Genomic DNA, 21,052 nt, shown 5'->3' on the forward strand with positions numbered 1-21,052 from the left:
CCCCCACCTCCAACAAAGAATTATCCAGCCCCCAAATGTCAGTAGCAGCTAGGTTGAGAAAACCTGCTCTGAGGTCAGGCAGGCCTGTGACCTCTGCCATCTCCTAGCTGTGTGGCCTGGGGCAACGGGCTCACCCACTCTGAGCTTCACTGTCTTTAGGAGAACACTGGGTAGGGTATGAGTGAGGCAAAGCCTGATGCATAGGAAGTGCTCAATAGATGCCAACTCTTGTCTCCACCTTAGCCTTCCCTGCCCTTCCCCATCCTCACCCACCCCAGGACCTGTCACGTTTCTTGACAGAGAACCAGAACTGGCTCTCCCCAGTGAGCCTGGGAGACTTAAGGAGTTTATATTCCCCTGCTCACTCCTGGATGAGGCCTTCTTCAGTGCCTCTAATTACTTATTTAAAGGCTATCGATTCCTTGGCTGCTGCTCGGAGGCCTCACGGAATTGCCTGTCTCGCAAAGAGCAGAAGCGCCTCGGCCTCACGGTTGCAGCCCCAACCTGACATAACCAGGCAGGGGGTTATTTGCGCCGGGGATGCTCATGAAATATTCACGTACTGATTTAAATACCGAGGATGTGGAGCTGGAAAGAGCCAGAGAGATTGTATCAGCAAAGCGCGCCCTCGTCCAGTAGGGGATGTGGTTGGGTTTGGTGGGGGGGGAGGCCAGCACGTGAGGATTCAAGACAGATACCCAAGCCTCGGGCTCACTATGTGACCTTGGGCAGGTCACTTGCCCATCCTGGGCCTTTGATTCCTCCACTGTCATGAGAAAAAGGGGGTGGTGAGGCTTAAATGAGGTGGATATACAAGAAAAAACGTAGCACATAGTTGGCCGGAAAGATTTAACTGTGTTTAAAAGTCAGCAGGCTTCATAACTGGTTCACTTTGCTGTGCTAGAGAAGCTAACACAACAGTGTAAAGCAATTACACTCCCAACAAAAATTAATAAAAAATAAGTAAAAAAAGAAAAAGTCAGCGAGCCTGTCTGAGCCTTAATTTCCTCCTCCAGAAATTTCCTGGGGCTTCCCAGGTGTCACTTGTGGTAATAAACCCGCTTGCCAATGCAGGAGATGTAAGAGACATGGATTGAACCCCTGGGTCAGAAGGATCTCCTGGAGAAGGGCATGGTAACCCACTCTAGTATTCTTGCCTGGAGAATCCCACGGACGGAGGAGCCTGGTGGACTATAGTCCAAAGTGTTGCAAAGAGTCAGAGATGACTGAAGCAACTTAGCACACACAGAGAAATTTCCTAGGGTTGTTAAAGCTAAATGAGGTGACAGATGTGATTACCTTATACTAGGCAGAGACAAAAGGTTGGCTGATAAATGTCAAGTGCGTTTAACTAACATGTATCAGTGCCCAGGTGCTGTGCTAAGTCCCAGGTACTGTGCTAAGGGCTTAACAGACACTAGCTCTCAGAATCTCCCAGCAACTACGGTGGAAGGTATTGTTGTCTGAGTTCCACTGTCCTGCTGATAAACTGACCGCTGGGGGTGGGGGCAGCGGAGTCCTGATTTGTAATGTTTGCCAATTTCCCTGATGTCAACAGTCCCACCTGTGTGACGGGCCAGTGTGATGTCACTGAATAGATCTGCGATGAGATGTACGTACCACTGGATCCCTGATTAGAGATGAGGAAACTGAGGCTCAGAGAGGTTGAGAGATTTGGCCAGGGTCACACACCATGATGGGTCAGAACCAGGACAAGGCCACGCATCCTTTCTCACAGTCCAGTGCTCCTCTCAATTAATAAGAAATAAGTAAAAAGTAAAAATACAAAAGTAAAAATACTTAGGGCAGTGTGGGGGCCACCTTGTCCTCCCCCCCATCCCAAAGCTAGTTCAGGAAGCCAAGAGAACCACCATTCGTGGAGCACTGGCTCCAAGCTGGGCCCTGTGCCAGGTGATTAGAGATGACACCTTCTTACTGATTGATCCCAACAGCATGTGAGGAATTCTGATTGCCAATTAACGGAGGAGGCAAACAGGCCTAGAGGGTGCGGTGACTTGCCCAAGGCCACAGAGCAGGAATGAAGTAGAACTGGGAATTCGAACCCAGGCCTCCAATGACTCTGAAGCCCACGTAACTTCCTCTGCACCATCCAGCCAGGCCCTTGCCCTGGACCCCAGCCCCCAGACTACCTGATTCATAGAGGGATCCTTGTGGAAACCCCACTGGCACTCAGACCCATTTGCTCTCCAAATTCACCTTCTTTCTCTGTCTCAATGATGTCTATTTGAATCAACTAGGATTTAAAAGAAATCAGTCATTAGGCCCCAGGTCAGATCACGTCTCAGTGGAAGAGGAGCAAGGACCAAGTAGCCCTGGTGTTAAAAGCTTTCCAGGGCATTCTGAAGTGCAGCAGGTCCTGGGAATCACAGTCCTGTTATTTTGTTATCCCTGGTGCCCCTGGGAAGAGGCAGTGGCGAATGGGGACATGTGAGACCCTAAAGGAGTCCCCAAGTGCCAATGGAGGACCCCAATGGCCCTCAAGGATACCAAGGATGTGTTGGTGGGGGATTGTTTCCGCATCTTAAATGGACACACGCCAACTTCAGCCTCTTCCTGAATGAGTTCCCTTGTCATAGAACTGACCTCCGCGGACTGTGGGCACTGGACAAGCACACAGGGCAGCTTTTTTCCTCCCCCTGACTCAGCAGCCCACCACTCATTTATTCATTCACTCAGCACATGTTTACAGGGCCAAACACGGGACTGAGTGCTGGGGCACAACAGTGACCGAAGAGTGCACATGGACCAGTGCGTGCAACTGGACGAGAAAACCTGCATTCACAATTGCTGGGGATTTTCTGGCTTTGCTCAGAAAAATGAATCGTACTACAGAAGGGAATGGCAATCCACTCCAGTACTCTTGCCTGGAGAATCCCACGGACAGAGGAGCTTGGCGGGCTACCGTTCGTGGGATCGCAGAGCTGGACATGACTGAGTGACTAACACTACTAGAGGAGGCAGGACGGCCATGCTGATGTCTTGCTTCTGAAGAGGAAGGAGAGGAAGAGAAGGTGGGGCAGGAGGGAGAGAGGCTGGGTTGGGCTCAGGGGCAGGGCGATCAGAGCAGGGCAGCTGAGGAAGCGGGGTTCCCACAAGTCTGGGCCTCAGGGCTAGGTCAGCAGGCATCTCCCCGGTCACCCCCAGGGAAATCGTTAAAGGGTGTCAGGTCCATTGCCTTTGCGATAGAAAAAAGGAAAGAGACAAGGCAGGATCACAAAGACAGGGCTGCCTCCTGCCGAACTCCTCCCGTTTGGCTGAGTCAGCGATGCCGAGAGGCCTCCCTGGCCTCAGAACAGAATTGCAGGAATCTGCAGATATGCTAGGGTTTCTCTGAACAGGGACAGGGGAAATGAACTGCTGTTTTTCTCCTCTGGTTCTAGCTGCTGTCTTTACCCACTCCCACCCTGCGTCTTGCCCATGTCTCTGAAAGGCCACTTGTCTCAGACTTCACAGCACTCGACAGTCTAGAAAGCCCTTGCAAAGAGCTCTATGGCCCCTAAAGTGGTTTATGACGCTGAAGTGCTTTTCGGATTATAAAAAGCTAATCCACAACTGCTTCCTTAATGCGGCAACATTTACAAAACGCTCTGCAAGTCACAACGTGTTTTATAGTTTGCCCCGTCCTCTGCAGTCCAAAAATGCTTGCCTCTCCAGAGGGAACTTTCTAGTTTGCAAACCCTGGTCACACCCCTCACCGCATCTGAACTGCAGAATTAGCTCCATGGTGAAGGCTAATAATATCTATTCCTTGTACAGCACTTAGAGTGTGCCCGGCAGCTGTGTGAGAGGTTTGTGTAGGTTAATAGGCTTCGTGGGCACAGCAACCTGGTGAAGCTGGTATTTCTATCATCCAAGTTTACAAATGAGGATGCTGAGGGCAGTGAGGTAAAGTGCTTTGACCAAGGTCACAGCACAGCAGAGCCTGCATTTGAGGCACTGAAGTTTCATGGGATGAAGGCAGCTTTTGTATCCATTTTTCAGACGAGGAAAACAAAGGCCCAGCTCTGCCCTGCTCACTGTGTCTCAGCACATCTTTTGGCTTCCCTTTTCCTTCTCTGCCGAGTCAAGGGATAAGCCTGCCTTGGTCTGGTCTCCTCCCAGCTCTGAACACATGTGGGACACAGCGGTGACAGCGACAACTGGAGAAGGGCCAGGCCTGAGAAGCCATGTGAGCCCTGCTCCCTGTATGGCCACCGTGTGGCAGGAGCCCTGCCTCGGTCTCTCCCTCTAGGGTTCTGCTCTACTCTGAACAGAACCCAGAGACCTCCTGCCTCACAGATACGAGGAGGGAGGGCAAAGTGTGGGGTGTGAAGCACAGGGAACTTCTCTGGGGGCCTGACTCCAGGAAGGGAGCTGCAGAGAAGAGAGTAGGCTCCCCTGGAGAATCTTTACTGAGAGCCTGGCGGGGGGAAAATCACATAGTCCAATCCCAACCCACTGTACAGATGGGAAAACTAAGGCCCAACAGGTGAGAGACTCATTTGTGGTCATGCAGAGCACAGGATGCAGAGGTGGGACTAGGATTTATTTCTACACTCTTCCATGGCCCAAGAGGGCAACTGGCTTTTGATATAACAAGGCCTCAGACATTTGTTCATTCATTCATTCAGCTACTCAGTCAGCTAGTCATTCGACAAACGTTCTCCGTCTCCATTACATGCCAGACCCTGGAAACAACAGTGGTGGGTACAGTCATGGCCCCCATTCTCATGGAGTTCACAGTCTAGAGCCGAGCTGTCCAACACAGTAGCCACATGTGTTCTATTATGCACTTGAAATGCAGCCTGTCCAAACTGTAAGTGTAAAAGACACACTGGTTTTTGAAGATCTAGTAGGGAAAAAAAAGTTCTAAAAAAAACTCAGTTGTTATATTGATTACGTATAGAAATATTTGGAATATGTTGGGTGAAATGGGCTTCCTGGTGGCTCAGATGGTAAAGAATCTGCCTGCAATGCAGGAGACCCAGGTTCAATCCCTGGTTTAGGAAGACCTTCTAAAGGAGGGAGGGGCAACTCACTCCAGTATCCTTGCCTAGAAAATCCCACGGACAGAGCCTGGCGGGCTACGGTCCCTGGGGTTGCAAGGAGTCAGACACAACGGAGAAACTAACACACATGGGTGAAATAAAACATTAAAATTAACTTCAGCTGCTTCTCTTATTTTTTTAAGTAACTACTAGAAAATTAAAATTAAAAATTACTCAAGTGGCTTGTATTATGTTCCTCTTGTGCAGCGCTGGTCTATAGGGAAAGTCTGAAAAGGAACAAATAACCCCATTGGCAGCCTTACCTTTATGCTGATACCAGCCAGAGGTGCAGATAGGCTCGGACACCTCGTGGAAAGCTGATCCAAGACACAACGAAGGTCCAAGAGCTGGAGCCAACTTATCTCCAGTTCTCGGCTCTTCTCCTCCTGAAGGCCCCAGAAATCCCTTTTGTCGTTCTTTTTCCTTCGTTTTCTTTCCTTCTCCTCCCAGAATCCAAGGCCAGCTCCCCTTCAATCCCATTTCACGCCACCACCTGCAGCTGCAAGGCTGGCAGAGAGGCGCACATGCGGCAGGTCCTGACTGTCCCCCTCCCGGCCCTCACAGCTGCGGCCCATCACCAGTAGTGACTCACCTGATTGCGCAGGGAGAGCACAGGAGGATCTGACCGTGGGGGAGGCCAGGAGGAGGCAGCATTTGAGCTGAGGCCCGGCTGCAGGCAGATGTGACTTCAGGGGACAGGAGGTGACAAGACTGGCTGTGCTGGGCTCTCAAGGGGTCCTGAGAGCAGGCCAGCGTTGCCTGGCTGGGACTCAGAAATCCAGGGCCGTGGCGGGAGGTGGGCTCTGGGAGTGGGCAGAGGCTACATCACAGGGCCGTGACAGCCTTGAATTAGGTCTTTATCTAGAGGGCACTGGGGAGCCCTGGAAGGTGTGTAAGCAGAGTTGTTCCTGGAAGCCTGATGCTTTCCCTGCCCCGGGGCGAGGATCTCAGGAGGCAGAGCCTGAAGCTGGCTCTCTTCTTCTGAAAGCTGGCCCTGCTGGAATGCTAGCTCTACTGCTTCCCAAGGTCCCCTGCTGTGTGACCTTGACCAGACTGACTTCTCTGTGCTTTGGCTCCCAGGGGAGCCGGGATGACAGTGGTGATTCTCTGGGAGCGTTTTTGCAAAGATCCAGAGATGTGCTGCCTGCGAGGTGCTTGGCACAGAGTAGGTCCACACACGGCTGTCCCCTTTCGCGTTCCCAAGTTCCCATCCCACCTGCCACATCCGTGCCCCCGCGCCTCAGGCAGCAGGAAGCAGGATGGGGGAACGTCTCCGAGCCCGCCAGAGTATTTATAGCTGTGTTCTGTCAGCTCGTTGTTGTTTTTCGGTTGCATATATATTTTTACATTCTCCTCCGTCACACATGGCTTCTCAGTGGCTGAGAAACAGTGCGGGTGGGTGGATGCAGAGGGTGGAGATGGAGGAGGTGGAGCCAGATGGCCCGGACAGCACCTGGGCACCTGAGGACCAGCAGGGGTCAGTGCTCTCCAGCTCAGCAACCATCACTGGTTGCTCCTCCTGTGGCGGGAGGAGCCCCCAGGCTTCAGGGCATTTCTCTCCCTTTGCCCTCTCTGCTCCACCCCGCGAGCGGCCTGCTTCCTTGGACAAGCACAAAGCAGGAGAAAGCACGCTGGACTCAGCCCTGCCACTCACCAGCTGCGCCACCGGGAGCAAGTGCCTGTCCCTCTCTGAGACAAATTTCCTGTCCTGTGAAACCGCAGCAGTGATTGCACCCTCTGGAGCTGCTGTGAGGACTAACGGCAAACCTGAATGCGCAGTAGCTGTTACCGACTGGATGCGCTCATCTTGTGCCCCCAGGCCTTTGCTTGGGCTGTTCCCCCGACCCCTGTCCCCGTCCCCGGCCAGGAATTCTCTCCTCCTCCCAACCCGCACCTCCACTTGGAGAAGTCCTTCAGGGTCCACCTCTTCCAGTCCTCCTCCAGGCGCCCCGCAGAGCATCCCATTCTCTCTTGGAGCAACTCTGAGAGTTCTTTGCCCCAGTATTCTTTCTCCTCTGAAGATAGTTTACACATTCCTTGCTTATAAAAACAGCCTGCACCCACCCAGTGCAAAGCTTTCTCATGGTTCCATCCTGTCTTTGCACCATCCCCCGGGGATTGGGCACCGCGTCACCATGCTGCCGATAAGGAAGTGGGTTCAGGAAGGAAAGTGAGTCATCCAAGATCTCCTCCAATCAGGACTTCCAACTCAGGGCCTCACAGTCATTGCCATGAGCAGTCATGGGCATCTGCTCCTGCCCTGTGGCGGGCAGGTGCCCTCAGAATAAAGGTTGGTCCAAACAGCCCCTTTTGTACAGGACTTGGGGCTCTTCTCCCAGTCTAGGAGCCCATCAGGGCCAACTTTCCAACCTCTGAGCTTCTTCCCCTCCAACAAGGGACCCCCCCCGCCGCCAGGCCTCACCTCCAGCTCTGAAGTGGGGTGGGGTGGTGGTGGGGAAGGAGAGCACCATTGCTGGGCAGCAGCCTGGAAAGGATTCAGACCTTTCTGAGAGAGGGGAAGGGGCCTTTTCCTGGGAGCCAGAGGTGGAACAGTGGCGATGGCCTCCACCTCTCCACTCTGCAAGACCAACCTCTCAGCTTTGCTGCTGTTTCTCTCCTTCAAAACCTCCTTACTTGGGACTTCCCTGGCGGTCCAGTGGCTACAACTCAGAGCTCCCAATGCAGGAGGCCTGACCATCCCTGGTCAGGGAACTATTATTAATAGATCTCACATGCCGCAAGAAAAACAAAATAAACTTCACAAACTTACTCACCTTTTCTCTCCTGCATTCACCCATCCTAAATCATTTATTCATCAATTACTTAGCTAACTCATGCACTTGCTTACTGCCTGGTGAATCACGGCTTCCCTGCCTACCAGCTGTGTCTCAGTTTCCCCATCTGTGAAATGGGGGTAATAATAATACCCACCTCAAAGGATCGTGCTGACATAGCAGCCGGTGTCTAGCAGGCACTTTACAAGTATCTGCTCTTAGGATGATTTTTCATTGACAGCATTTTCTAAGCACCAATTCTGTGCCTCATGTCACATGGTGACCAAGGTTAAGAAGCTCTGTTTAGAGGGAGAGGCAGACAAGACCAAGGGGGACGCCCACATGGCCTTGCCTATCTTGTGTCTGGATGTCTTGCCTTAGTTCCCTGGCACATCAGGGGAGCAGGAAGAGCACAAGCCGACCCCCTATTTGCTAACTCTGTGCTCTTGGGTGGCAGATTGAACCCCTTCTGACCTAATTCTTTTTTAATTAATTAATTTTTATTTTTTGGCTGTGCCACGAGGCATGTGGTATCTTAGTTCCCCCACATTAGAAGCACCGAGTCTTAACCACTGAGTTGCCAGGGAATTCCCCGTGACCTCAGTTTTTCTATCTGTAAAGAGACCCAGCAGTAAGAATCTGGGGAGGAGGAAATGAGCTCATGTGTGACCCTCCTGGGGCTCACAGTAGTCCGCTTCCAACAATGGCAGCAAGTACTGTTTCTGGTGTCTGGTGGGACTCGAGGCTCCCCAGGGTGCTGTGGAATCCCTGGGGGCTGAGACCCAGTTTCTTCCCCTTTCCTCCTCTTGCTCCCCCACCCTGGGTCCACCTACTGTCTCTCACCTCCACTCGGATGTTCATGCAGTTCCTCCCTCCTGAAATATCCTCTCTCCTGTCTCCTAGAGCTCTGATTGCAGTTCTTCGCGGCTTCTTCGCGGCTTCCGGCCCCATGTAGCATGGCTTGCAAAGCAAATCTGGGGGAAGATCCACACCCTCCATTCACCTCCAGACTTACTTCCTGCTGCAGCCACGCCTCCAGGAGCCCACCTACTGGAGGGGCCGGTTGGGCTGGCTGCAGCCTCACCAAACTAGCTGGCGGTTGGGGCATTATTGAGCTCCTGTGCCCTGAGGCTAAGCCCGTAGGGCCATCTCAGCGTCTCCCGCCCACCAGCTCCCAAGGCCCAGAGAACACTCCCTAGAGAGATGGTCCTGTTACACCCACTTACAGCATCCTGGATTGCTTCTTCCCAGCGCTAAGCACAATGGTGATGCATTTGTTTTTTGGTGGATGTGTTTTTCAATACGTGGCTCCTTTGCCAGCCTGTACATGCCACATAGGGTGGGCCCTGCCCCCCGTCCCAGTACCCAGGCCACACCTGGTACGTAGAGGATACTCACTGCACAGCTGTGGATGGATAGATGGATGCATAGATGGTTAGGTGGGTACATGGATGCATGGATGGATGAGTGGATAGACAGATGGAAGGATCAACAGTATAAGCACATAGGGAAAGTGGCTGCCTTAGCCACTTAGTCCAATTCATGCTGCTATAACAGAATATCGCAGGCTGGTGGAGGGGGTGGGGTGGCTTTGAACAAAAGACCTTTTTCTCACAGTTCTGGAGGTTGAAAAGTCCAGGATCAAGGTGCTGCCAGATTCAGTGTCTGGTAAGAGCCCACTTCCTGGTTCGGCCATCTTTTTGGTATAACCTCACAAGGTGGATGGTATCATCAACACAACGGACATGAGCTTGAGCACCCTCCGGGAGATGGTGAAGGACAGGGAAGCCTGGTGTGCTGCAGTCCATGGGGTCACAGAGAGTCGGACACTGAACCACAATACAAGGTAGAAGAGACAAGGGAGGGATCTCCCGGGGGCCTCTTTTAAAGGGCAGTATCCCATTCTTGAGGGCTTCACGCTGGAAGACCTCATCACCTCCCAAAGGCCCCACCTCTAAATACCCTCACACTGGGGGGTTAGGTTTCAGCACATCAATTTTGGGGGATCCAAACATTCTGTTAGCTACGGCCTTCACTCTTTCATACAGATGGAGAGAGGACAGGAGAACAAGTGTCAGGAACTCTCAAGGTGAATCCCAGCTCTGCAGGTCTGGGCAAGCTTTGTCCCCTGCCTGGGCTGTTTCCTCACCTGTGCCGTGCCCACCACCATAGTGCCAACCTCAAGGAGATGGTGTGGGAATCAGAGCATATGAATTGGAGGGCCCTGAGAGGAGCAGTGTGCTGCCTGAAGCAGGGGCTGACTGCAGTTACTTACTCAAGGACTGCCCACCCCTGTTCCTCACTCCCTTGCTGCCCTGCAGGCGTGGGGACTTGGTCAGCAGCTGGTTCAGGTGACCCACGGTGGGGGCGGGGAAGCCCCTGGGTGGCGTTTCTTTGGGAGACCAGCCTCTGCTTGAGCCTAGATACCACAGAGGCACAGACCGGTCCAGGGTCTGAATGGTTCTGCCACGGGTGAGGCTTCCTCCTCTGCCAAATGGGTGACAAGAGAGGCCCCCAGGGCGGCTCCCAGGAGACAGTAGGGTCATTCTGTGGAGCCCAGGACCCTCCCTGCTTGAGAAACGGCAGCTACGATGATGCTTCTCGTTCCCAGTTCGTATTGATGTTCCATAAAGAAGCTCTCTGGTGGTCCAGTGGCTAAGACTCCGTGTTCCCACTGCAGGCGTCCCGGGTTCGATCCCTGGTCAGAGAACTAGATCCCGCACGCCGCAACTAAAAATTGCACATGCTGCAATGAAGATCGAAGATCCTGAGTGCCGCAACTCAGCCGCCTCAGGATCCAGCCAAGAAAACAAATAGTAAAAAGAAGAAGTAGGTCCCAGTTAGTCGTTTTTGAAAACACCTCCCTGAGAGGTGAGATTCTGCGACTGCGGGCATGGCTGATGGGGTCGTCAGCCAGCCTCCTCCAGTGAGGTTTACTCTGCTCCTACCCTCGGTCTCAGTCAGACTCCCATCCCTTCCACTTATTCTCCCTTAGTTCTGTCTTAAGTGTCCTCTGACTTCCATGAGCTACTTGGGCTCAGCCTGCGGCCAGGCTCAGGCCTCAGTCTGGGACCAGGACTGGGGCTCAGTCTGTGCTTAGAGTCAGGGCTCAGCCTGTGGCTGACACCGGGGCTCAGTCTGGGACTAGGATCAGAGCACGCACCGGAGCTGAACGTAGGCTCTGCCCGTAAGCAGTATTGAGTCCAGTTGGTGACCTGGACTGGATCTCAGTGAGTGCCAAGGTTGGGCTCTGACTGTGACGAGAACTGCAGACTGCAGTCCTGGAAAGCGACTCTGAGCTGCAGGTTTACTGGAGTGTGTCCACCTGGAAAGAAGTGGGAAGGCAGGACTGGGCAGAGGGAGAAGCTTGCAAGAGAGGCCCCTGCAGGGTTCCCTGGGGCTGTGACGGTCCTTCTGCGTCGTCCCAGTTGGGGCGAGGGAGCTGGGCCTTTGCAGCTCCCCAACAGTCAGACACTGGACTCCAGCTGCCCCGGGCAGGGGGCATTAACTCAGTGAACCAACAGCTGCCAATGGTCCCAGCAGCTGGGGTGGGTAGTTGACCTGAGGGGGACTCTGGAGCCCCCAGGACCCCTTACAACCAGCTTCGGGGCTCTGGCTCAGACCAGGGTCTCAGCCAGATCCTGAGAATAGAAGACACATGGAGGCTGGACGTCCCCACAGACAGGCTCTCTGTGCCTGGCTTCCAGGACAGGGCCTGGGCTGGGCAGCACAGGCCTCAGCTCACACGTGGAGGAGGAAGAGAAAGTAAGCAGAACCATCTGGTCAGCCTCCCCCAGAGGCCCAGAGAGGGTCGGTCACCTGCCTGAGGTCACACAGCCGCCCAGAGCAGAGCCAGGCCTGGGGCCCAGAGCTTCTGAGACCAGAGCTTATGTTCTCTTGACAACACCAGACTGTGAGCCTGTTAGAAAGCAAAGGCTGGGGATGGGAGGAGGAGAGGTTCTCCACCCCATTCTTAGTCTGCCAACTCTGCTGCCTCTGGCTGGCCCACCAGTACCCATGCCCAGGGGAGGGAGTGGCATCTTGCGGGCCGGTGGCCCTTCTTGGGTAATGAGGCCCAGCCAGCGGTTTACAGGCCTTACAACGTGAATAATTTATTTGAAACCAAGTCTGGGAACACTGGATGATTTATTTAACAGGGGCTGCTGCCGGGGAGAGGGGAGGACGACTTTGAACTACAAGAGGAAAGTGGTGCCTTGTGGATGGATTTAGAGAGGCCGATAGACCTGGATGGGGCTTCCCAGGTGGTAGTAGTGGTAAAGAACCCACCTGCCAAAGCAGGAGACATAAGAGACACAGGTTTGACCCGTAGGTCAATCCCCTGGAGGGTGGCATGGCAACCCACTCCGGTATTCTTGCCTGGAGAAGCCCATGGACAGAGGAGCCTGGAGGCCTACAGTCCATGCGGTCACAAAGAGTCAGACACGACTGAAGCAGCTTAGCACATGCCCATGTAGACCGGGTTCCAGTTCTAGTTCTGCCTCCTGCCAGCTGTGACTTCACCTCTACGTGCTTCAGTTTCCTCAGTTGTAAAACAGGGATAATAGAGTTGTTAGAAGGATAAAATGAGGCAGAATTTGGAGAATGCGTCAAATCATGTCTGGCTCATAGTAGGTGCTAGTAGGTGACTGAATAAAGGAAAGCTTATACATAACAGGAACTCAATTGACCATCTGCTCTATGCTGAGCCTTATGCCCAAAACATTACAGGCACTATTCCTACATTACAGATGAGAAAGTAGGAGCTCAGATAGGTTAAGTAACCTGCTCAAGCTCACACAGCTAGTCCTGGAAAAGCAGGGATTTGAACCCACAGGGCCTTCACACTTAACCACATTCCCATATCGAGGACCTGGCACACAGCTGGTGTCCAGTGAATGACCAACTCTTATTTTACTGAAACTTGTCCTTTCTCCCCTCACCTGCTATTAAATTTGATTCTAATAACCAATCTAACAGGTGGTCAGGAAGATCATGGTCCCCGTTTCTCAGATGAGACGGCTGAGGCTCAGAGAGAGAGGTGAATCTTTCTCAGGGCCCCACAGTCCCAGATGGAACCCAGGTCTCTCCAGACCTTGCAGCCGCTGTCACAACTGTGATGTAACCGTTCAGCTGCGGGTGTGCCCGCTCGCCCCTGGGCAGCAATTCTGGGGGCAGAGCCTATGTCTTGGTTTCGCTTGATTCACAGAAGGTCCTCATTAAATATGAGACAAAGGGGACTTCCCTGGTGGTCCGATGGCTAAGACTCTGTGGTCCCAACGCGGGGCTCCCCGGTTTGATCCCTGGTCTGGGAAGATTCCATATGCCACAGCTAAGATCCAGCACAGCCAAATAAATAAATAAAATATTAAAAAATAAAGCAATGATTTATATATATACATATAAACCCCAGGCAGTAGATGAGCTTTTTCCTTCCATCCTTGCATTGCCTTGCCCTGCCCCCGTAAGACACACTGGAACACCCCCACTCATGCACTCCCATGGGGTAAGGAGGGGGTGGGGGGTGTAGCTGGGGCTGGGGGACATCGCGGCTCCCCGAGCTACCTGCCCACTTGCTATGAACCACCCTGGCTCTTCCGAAGGGTGTGGTCCTTGGCCTCCCACAAGGGGCAGCACTTCACCTATCTCAGATTCCCGGGTCCTTGCCAAGGCATGTGGGGAGAGGGCATGTGCCCTCTCCACACTGACCTGGATGTCAGCACCGCCTGGATGTGAGCAAGGGGATGTAGCTGTTCAGCCCAGAGTGTCAGCCTGTGGCCACAGGGCTCTGTGTGTGTGTGTGAATGAATGGGAGTGCGTGTGTCTGTTATGTGTGAGTGGCATGTTTGTATAATAGGTGTGCATTGAGGATATTTCCGAATCTTGTGTCCATCTGTAGTTATTTGCAGGGGGTGTGTATGTTCCATGCAGCTGTCTGTACATATTTGAGCTTCAGATCTGGAAGGATCAGATGTATGTGTGTGAGCACCCGTGTATGAGCTTGAGCATGTTCGTGTATGTATTGGGGTGCTCTGGGTGGCATTGTGGGGACGTCTGCATACGTCTATCCAGGCAGGTGTAGGTCTATGTGAGTGAATCTGTGAGCCTGTGGAATCTTGAATGTGTCCAGGTATTTGCATATCTGTGGGATGTGTGTGTGTGTATATGTGTATTTGGTGTGTGATGTGTGCAGACACACAGGAGTATACAGAGAGAGCCCCAAGCTTTGGAGTGGGGAGTCTTTGTTGCAGGTCCAACTCTGCCCTGTGACCTCAGCTAGACCGCACCCCATCTAAATTGCTGGCGACCGGAGCTTGGTTATTTATGAGGCCTCGACTTGGGGCTCCTGGCCCAGAAGAGGCAGCTGGAAGTGCGCTCTAATGGTGTTGTGGGCAGGTTTTGTTACAGGTTATTAAAATCCTGTTAGCATTATTTTGGGCTTGGATATGCTCTTTCCATCCGACTGAAAAGGAAATGGATTTCCTGTTTCTGTGTCTCTATTTGTTATTCATTCTTTGTTTTCATAAAAATTTAAAAGATTGCACTATTTAGACTCAACTCGAGAGACCAATCACTTTTCCAAAAAGTGTGATTCTGCCACTCCCTTCCCTGCAGCCGGAGCCATCCTTCGACCCATCCAAATGCCCAGCTGTCCTGGGATCGCTCCCTGGTGGCCTCCAGCCCTCCGAATGTGCCCCATCCTCCCGGCCACCTCTGGGCCACCCTTGCTCTCTGCACTCCTGCCACACTGCTCGCTGGCCCCTCCTGAAACCTGCCAGCCTCCAGGCCTCTGCCCATGGACCCCCTCTCCCCCCAGGGTGCCAGGAGATGTGGGAGGTGGTGCTCAGAAACCTCCCCCACACCAGGTTTCCGCAGGAAGGGTGGGGTGGGCACTGGCCGGTACTCCTCTAGTTTGAGAGCTCCTCTGACTTGGGGAGCTCTGCTCCGTTCCCCTCCCCTAGGTGGGGCTGCAGCGCTGGCCTGGATTGGTGTTGCCTCTGATAGTGGTGTGACCTTGGCAGCTCCCCTTCTCCCCGTGGGAGCAGGCGATGCGCACAGAATGAGACAGGATGTGCTCGCAGTACTGCTCACCCACAGTCCCTTAACCTCTGTCCTCACCTGCCTATCCCCCCAAATGCTCCCCCATCCTTACAAACCGGCGGCTGGAGGATGAGACAGCCCTGAGACAGTGAGCCACTGGACTTGGGCCAGGCCCTGGCAGTATCCCCAGAGCCTGCCTCTGAGCAGTGGGGTGGGTCCAGTCCCCCTTTGAGAAGGGGGTGGCAGCTGGCAGGTGGTGGGCGAGGGAAGTCTGGCCTATCTTGGAGCGCCCTCTAGTGTCTGCAGGGGGGCCTGCAGCCCATCATTCAGGGCGGAGAGAGGACTGGGTTTGTCTGGACCACCTTCCCTGAGGCATCTTGCCAGCCTCTGTCTCCACCCTCATCCATTCATCACTAGGGGTTCACTAGGCTGGGGTTCGGGCACCTCCTCCCTCTTTCTCAGCCCCAGCAAATATCACATTCTGTTGTTCCTGCTGCTCAAATGCCCACCCCCATCTCTGTCCTCTACCTTCCTCTCTCCTAATTCAGACCCCCTGGCCTTCCCCTGGAATACCTCTGCTCCTGCCCTTCTGCAGGGCACCTTCCTCACGCCTCCCAGAGGGCACTCTGCCACATACAAACCTGATCGCGTCACCCCTCTGCTTTAACCCCTTCTGTGGCTCCCCAGTGCCCCCAGGACAAAGCCCAGCTTCCTTGGCACCTTTCAAGTTCTGCATGAGCCATCCTCTGCTGATGAGACAGCCTCTGATCACAGCCGTTCAGGCAGTGTTTCAGCTGTCTGCCGTCCCGCAGGTACGCAGGTACAACGGCACGATGCCTTCTCCCACACCTGACCTCTGCCCACGCTGGGTCTCCCCCCAGATATGCTTTCTGCCTCCTCTCTCACCAGAAATCTCCCACCTCCTCTAGCAAGCTGCCCTCCAACAGCTGGCCTCTATGTCCCGGGGCTCCCACCAGGCTCTGAGCTACTGCCTCCCAGCACTCTCTGGGCATCTGTCTTTCTACTACAGGTGAGTTCCCCAAGGGCAAAGGCCGACTGGCTCTCACTTGTGTATTTACCACCTACTACACGCTCTTCCTCAGGAGGGCATAGACATCTTGGAGCAGGGCATGGCCGCTCAACGCTGGGGCTCTGAGTGAAGCTGTGGGGTGCGCCTGACCAGACCTGGGGGGAGACCGAGGCTGCTCTGAGGCGGTGATGTCAGAACTGGGTCTTAAAAGAATCAGCCAGGCGTCAGCACACCATTCAACCAGGGTGGGCTTTCCAGGGAGCAGATCCCGGGAGCAAAGACTAATCAGCCAAAAACCAGCTGGGGAGTGTGAGTGAGTGTCTATATGTGTTCAGCTGGGGGTCAGGGAAGGGGGCAGGTGGAGCTGGTGGTGAAGGTCCTCCTCTGGGGAGGGAAGCAGGCAGCTGCCTGTCAAGGATTCGGGCATCCTGTCCAGGAATTTAAACTTGGCCAGGGGGTAAATGGAGCCAAGGACTTGGGATTTGGAAAAGTCCCGCTGGTGGCTGGTGGAGAACCCAGGAACCTTCTGGGTGCCGTTCTGGGAATTTGTGGGGATACGTTCCGTTGTCGTGATGACTGGGGGCCCCACTAGCATTTGGTGGGTGGGCCCTGGATGCCAGCCACCCTGTGATGTGCAGGACTGTCCCCATCTTGGAGGATGTCCCGCAAGACTGTGACTTTCGAGTGTCTGGCCAGACATTCACGTGGAGGAAAAATATCTGTTTGTAAGTGTCTGAGCCCAGGACCCAGGTATAGCTTGCACTGAAATAAGAGCACTTTTGCAGGAATGCTCAGAGTTTTAACATATACTGAATTTGCTAGAAACACAACTTTCATGTAAATTGAAGAAAGACTGCTCTTTATTTTGTTCAGAACCTTACCCAGAGTTGTCACCATTTGGGAAAGTTACCTACTTAATGTCAACAGTACTTGTGGTATTTGAGTTGCTAATACATCATACTACATAGGTCTGCAAGTTGGGGCTGTTGCACGCAGGGGGGTTCTGCATGTAGGCGCAAGCTTCTCATTATTTTATCACGTCTTCCAGTGTAAATCAATTAAGAGTATTTACAACTAGAAAGATCTATCATCTTAAATTTAACCGACGCTCATTCTGTTCTTAACATGTGCCAAGCACTGTTCTAAATGCTTCATGAATAATTACTTATTTAATTCTGATAACAACTCTATGCAGTCAAGTGCTGCATAAAGGAAAAAAAAAAAAAAAAAACTTTTTTGACTGGGGAGCTAACTGAGCACAGAGAAGTTTTAAGTAACTTACCTAAGGTCACACAGCTGGGAAGTGGAGAAGCCAGGATTTGAACCAGTGTCTACACTTCACCGCCAGCCTACAAGGGCTCCCTCCGATATTTCAGTAAGGGCACTGGGATTGTTTTCTGCCGAGGAACTGCACGCACATGCACGTCATTTCATTTCAGGGTAATAAGGGGTGTTACAAGACATTTGTTATCAAGGGGGAGTTGAAACAAAGTTAAGAACCACAGGTAGAGAGCTTGGGAGAGAAGTGGGCTGCTCAGGATGCTCACCCGAGGAGGGTTGTGTGAGATAGGCAGGGGGCTGGGAGCAGACCCAGACACACCGCAACATTCTGTGGGGGGAAAGGGAGCAAGGAACAGCCAGGCAGGCAGGAGGGAAGCAGGGGAGAGAGTTCCAAGATGGAGGGAGCGGGTGACAGCGAGGAAGGCTTTGGAGAGACCCAGTAAGGCCAGGGCTGAAGGCGGCCCCACACTTGGCCCCAAAGAGACCTGGGTTACCTGAGCAGAGAGCGCCTCCAGCGGAGCTGCGGTCGGAAGTGCACCCAGGGCTGGAGGAAGGAGCCGGAAGCCCTCCGCCTCCCGCTGCCTCCCAGCGTGGGGGCGGGGACGGAGCCGTTCCGAGGGCCGCCGGCATCAGCGAGGCAGTGGGGGGCAGACAGTAACCACGCAGCCCGGGGGAGGGGAGATGTAGTGCCCTGCTGGGGGCGACCAGGGCAGAGGTCACCTTGGAAGAGGCCACCACCCCTCCCCCGCCTGCCCTGGGGGCAGTAGCCCTCTCTTCGCGGAGCTCGGAGGTAGACACTAGTATTGCTCCAGTTTACAGATGGGGAAACTAAGGTTCACAAAAGTAAAGACAGACCTACAAAGTTTTGCCTAGGGGCACGGGGCAAAGTCAGGATTCAAATGAATGGGGCCTGATGACAAAGTGGGAGCTCAGTTATGTCCAACTCTTTGCGACCCCCATGGGCTGCAGGCCACCAGGCTGCTCTGTCCATGGGATTTCCCAGAAAAGAATACCGGACCGGGTTGCCATTTCCTATTCCAGGGGAACCTTCCTGACCCAGAGATCGAACCCGTATCTCCGAACCTGTATCTGAGGGCAGGCAGATTCTTTACCACAGAGCCACTAAAGAAGACACTAAAGTAGGAAGTACCGACCACTAAGTTTTATGGCTACATCTCCCTACTCTTGGTGGGCACCCACCCCAAGACTGGGTGCCTCTGACCAGGGTAAGTAAGTGTAAGTGTTAATTGCTCAGTCGTGCCCGACTCTGCAACCCCATGGACTGCAGCCCACCAGGCTCCTCTGTCCATGGGATTTCTTCAGGCAAGAATGCTGGAGTGGATTGCCATTTCCTTCTCCAGGGGATCTTCCCGACTCAGGGATCGAACCTGGGTCTCCTGAACTGCAGGCAGATTCTTTACTGACTGAGCTACAAGGGACGCTCTCTGAGCAGGGAGCAGGGAGCAGGCAGCCAACAACTCTTTGAGCTGAGTAGAGTGCAAGTAGTCACCCTCCAGTCAGAGGTATGGGAGGGGAAAGGGTCGATGACAGGGTGTCCTCACTTCGAAACCCGCAGACTGATTAGCCGTGGGACCCGGGGCGGCCAGTCTCACCTCTCGGAGTCTCAGTTGTCTCATCCGTAAAATGGGGTCAATGCTGACCTTGCAGTGTCCTTGACGGGATAAAATTAGGTCATGTTGGCTTCCTTCTCCCTTCCTCAGTCTCACCCCCAAGTTGGGAGGATGGAGGAAGTGGACTCTCCCGAGGGACCATCCTCTCAGAGGGGCTGGCCTACTCCTACCGGATCTTCTCCGGATCCGGGCCGGGGACTGCGTCACGACGGTCGCCCGCGGGTAACCTCGGTCGGCCGACCGCCGGCCGCCCACTCCCAGGCCCTTGCTTCCTGCTTACTCGGGCTCCCCCTGCCGGTGCGTTGAGTTCTCGCATCCCTCCCTCAGCGTCCTCCTCGCCCGCCTCGGTGACCTCCAGACCTCGCAGGACACACCCCATTCTGACCACAAGGTGGCGCGGGGCGGCCACAGGACCCGGGCGTGGGGCAAGGGCGGGGTTGGAATTGTTCAGTCGCTAAGTTGTGTACGACTATGCGACCCCATGGACTGCAGCACGCCAGGCTTCCCAGTCTTTCAGTATCTCCGAGAGTTTGCTCAAACTCATGTCCATTGAGTCGGTGATGCCATCTAACCATCTCATCCTCTGTCACCCCCTTCTCATCCTGCCCTCAATCTTTCCCAGCATCTGGGTCTTTTCCAGTGAGTTGGCTCTTCGCATCAGGTGGACGAAATATTGGAGCTTCAGTTTCAGCATCAGTCCTACCAATGAATATTCAGGACTGATTTCCTTTAGGATTGACTGGTTCGATCTCCTTGCAGTCCAAGGGACTCTCAAGAGTCTTCTCCAACACCACAGTTCAAAAGCACCAATTCATCAGTGCTCACTCAGCTTTCTTTATAGTCCAACTCTCATATTCATACATGACTATTGGAAAATCATCGCTTTGACTAGACGGACCTTTGTCAGCAAAGTAATGTCTCTGCTTTTTAACATGCTGTCTAGGTTGGTCATAGCTTTTCTTCCAAGGAGCAAGTGTCTTGTGATTTTATGTCTGCAGTCACTGTCTACAGTGATTTTGGAGCCCAAGAAAATAAAATCTGCCACTGTTTCTACTTTTTCCCTATCTATTTGACATGAATTGATGGGACCTGATGCCATGATCTTAGTTTTTTGAATGTTGAATTTTAAGTTTTTTCACTCTCTTCTTTTACCCTCATCAACAGGCTCTTTAGTTCCTCTTTGCTTTCTCCCTTTAGAATGGTATCACCTGCATTATCTGAGGTTGTTAATATTTATGCCGGCAATCTTTATTCTAGTTTGTGATTCATCCAGCCTGGCATTTCCCGTGATATACTCTGCATGTAAGTTAAATAAGCAGGGTGACAATATACAGCCTTGACATACTCCTTTCCCAATTTTGAACCATTCTGTTGTTCCATGTCCAGTTCTAACTGTTGCTTCTTGATCTGCATACAGGTTTCTCAGGAGGCAGGTAAGGTGGTCTGGTACTCCCATCTCTTTAAGAATCCACACACAGTCAAAGGCTTTAGTGTAGTCAATGAGGCAGAAGTAGGGCTTAGAATGGGAGCTCAGAAAGGCACCCTTCTGACCCCTGAGCTCACTGTAAAAATGTGGGTGTTTGTGTCTGTGTATCCAGAGACCCAGGGGGCTGTGGGAACCTTGGGGTCCTCCTGTTCTCTGCTTGGGGCTGCCTGGATCTCTGAGAAGCAGAATAAAGAGTACTTGCTTCAGCTCATTATCACCGCCATTTTATAGGTGAGGAAACTGAGGCCCAGGAAAGGCATTCACGAGCTGGGGTCACTCTCTAGTCAGTAGTAGAGCTGGGCTCAAACCTGGATCTGTTCAGCTGATGAGACTGTACTTTTCCCAACAGGTGGAGAAGGGCTTCCATGTGGAGCAGGGAGAGGTGAGAGAATTAAAGATGATTTTGGTGGGGAGCTCTAGAAACTGGGGTTTCCCTGGTGGCTCAGATGGTAAAGAATCGGCCTGCAATGCAGGAGACCCAGTTTGATCCCTGGGTCGGGAAGATCCCCCTGGAGGAGGAAATGGCAACCCACTCTAGTACTCTTGCCTGGAGAATCCCATGGACAGGGAAGCCTGGCGAGCTACAATGTATGGAGTCACAAAGAGTCGGACAGGACTGAGCAACTAACACTTCACTTGTAAAAACCAAGAAGCAACCCCCACCCCATAAGGACCAAGCCGGGAGGGTGGAGATGGGGCAGGGATTGGACAAGGGCCCGCCCAGGCCTTCAGTTCCCTCTCTGAGCACTTCCTGGCGCTGAAGG

At 53.2% G+C, this 21,052-nt stretch overlaps 1 long non-coding RNA gene across 1 annotated transcript; it reads right to left on the reverse strand.

Moving 5' to 3' along the window:
• Positions 1 to 16,728: 16,728 nt before the first annotated feature.
• LOC113901623 lies at positions 16,729 to 19,049 on the reverse strand. The gene is made up of 2 exons (XR_003513490.1): positions 18,785 to 19,049; positions 16,729 to 17,862 (listed from the first exon to the last, which is right to left on the reverse strand). It is a non-coding gene; the product is annotated as an uncharacterized LOC113901623 (long non-coding RNA).
• Positions 19,050 to 21,052: the final 2,003 nt, after the last annotated feature.

Source organism: Bos indicus x Bos taurus, chromosome 11 (assembly GCF_003369695.1).
Source record: "Bos indicus x Bos taurus breed Angus x Brahman F1 hybrid chromosome 11, Bos_hybrid_MaternalHap_v2.0, whole genome shotgun sequence".
NCBI classification, from domain to species: Eukaryota; Metazoa; Chordata; class Mammalia; order Artiodactyla; family Bovidae; genus Bos; species Bos indicus x Bos taurus.